Source organism: Saccostrea echinata, unplaced genomic scaffold (genome assembly GCF_033153115.1).
Source record: "Saccostrea echinata isolate AGI-Se365-2 ecotype Australia unplaced genomic scaffold, CSIRO_AGI_Sech_v1 ptg000033l, whole genome shotgun sequence".
NCBI lineage: Eukaryota > Metazoa > Mollusca > Bivalvia > Ostreida > Ostreidae > Saccostrea > Saccostrea echinata.
In genome coordinates this window covers 23016321-23018647 of record NW_026889782.1, presented here as the reverse complement: position 1 = coordinate 23018647, position 2327 = coordinate 23016321, and positions in this window count along the sequence as shown.

Sequence of the window (2327 nt, the reverse complement as noted above, 5' to 3'; positions counted from 1 at the left end):
CACTTTCACTATATGATCTATATAGCCCCACCCTGGGGCCAGAACCCTGACCCAGGGGCCATGAATTTCACAATTTTGGAAGAGGCACTCTTGCTCATCACAACTATGTACTTAGTTACTTTATTTAATACCCAGGAGCAGAGAAGAAGATTTTCAAAGAATTAATACATTTTCACTGTGAAATCAATAGAGCCCCGCCCTTACACCAGAACCCCTGACCCTGGGGCCATGAATTTCACAATTTTGGAAGAGGCACTCTTGCTCTTCATAACTATGTACTTAGTTACTGTATTTGATACCCAGGAGCAGAGAAGAAGATTTTCAAAGAAATAATGCACTTTCACTATATGATCTATATAGCCCCACCCTGAAGCCAGAACCCCTGACCCAGGGGCCATGAATTTCACAATTTTGGAAGAGGCACTCTTGCTCATCACAACTATGTACTTAGTTACTTTATTTAATACCCAGGAGCAGAGAAGAAGATTTTCAAAGAATTAATGTATTTTCACTATATAATCAATAGAGCCCCACCCTTACACCAGAACCCCTGACCCTGGGGCCATGAATTTCACAATGTTGGAACAGGCACTCTTGCTTTTCATAACTATGTACTTAGTTACTTTATTTGATACCCAGGAGCAGAGAAGAAGATTTTCAAAGAAATAATGCACTTTCACTATATGATCTATATAGCCCCACCCTGAGGCCAGAACCCCTGACCCAGGGGCCATGAATTTCACAATTTTGGAAGAGGCACTCTTGCTCATCACAACTATGTACTTAGTTACTTTATTTAATACCCAGGAGCAGAGAAGAAGATTTTCAAAGAATTAATACATTTTCACTGTGTAATCAATAGAGCCCCGCCCTTACACCAGAACCCCTGACCCTGGGGCCATGAAATTCAAAATTTTTGAAAAGGCACTTTTGCTCATCATAATTATGTACTTAGTTACTTTATTTAATACCCAGGAGCAGAGAAGAAGATTTTCAAAGAAATAATGCATTATCACTGTATGATCTATATAGCCCCACCCTGGGGCCAGAACCCCTGACCCTGGGGCCATGAATTTCACAATTTTGGTAGAGGGCTCAATGCTTATTACAATGATGCCAACAGTTTGACTGCTTGATGTCCTGGAGTAAAGAAGAGGATTTTTAAAGATTGCATTATTTTTCGTGGTTTTAGCCCCACCCCTCAGGCCCCTGGGGGGCAGGGACCATGAAATTCACAATTTTTGTTCCCCTTCACCCATAGATGCTATATGCCAAATTTGGTTGAAATTGGTTAAGCGGTTTCAGAGAAGAAGCTAAAAATGTTCAAATGTTAACACACGACGCACGCCGACGGACGAGAACGGATAGCAATAGGTCACCTGAGTGACTCAGGTGACCTAAAAATAGTGAGAAGCCAAGAACTAATAATCAACTTCTGTAAATCAGACATTGGCATTAAAACCTGTGTGATGAAGTGTGCCAAATTCATTGATCACATACATGTACATTTTTAAGTTATCTCCCATGTAGATCTAAAAAGTAATGTACAGAATTTAAAGTGGACTTCAAGTGCTTTATGTATTGTACCTGATTACAAAATTCAAATACATGCCTGCTCTTTTGTACAGTCTTAAAACGGTTCGTATGATTGTCCACATAATTGATTTTGTCAAATAAATGAACACATATATTTTACAGTAGTGTGATGTTTTAGGTACTAATAGAGAGATACATGTATATGTAAAATTCTATGTCCAAGTTGTGTTTCTAGTAGACATTTTTTTTTAAAAAGCATAAACAAATAATATCCCTTATATTTTTTTGACAACACCAACAACCCTGTATCTGGGATGATGTAGACAGGCAATATTTCTGTTACATGTAGTGTTCTTATTGGAGCATATGCAATCCTGTATTTCATGAATACTCTAAAAAAAATAGAATTTTTGATCACTTACACCCCAACTTAAAAATGAAACTTTTTGGATAATTCAAAATCGCTGATTTCTTTTCTCTTATCAATCAAATTGATAGAAGTTTACGACATTTTCCACTCCAATCGTTCTCCGACCTGATCTTCATCCTCATCTTGATAGGTCGCTGTAGCTGAGACTGTTTCCAATGTAGTGTAATGAGGATGTGCTATGATGGCCTAGGGCTTTATTGTATTATACGTCTTCTGAAACACAATTGGACTACCACATGTTCATCGACAACATCTATGTAAACTGGATCATTTGGAGAATCTGATGGAAGTAATGTAACCAATTCTTTTGAGAACTTTTCAATATCTGAAAATAAAACATGTTTGTATTATATGGCATCTG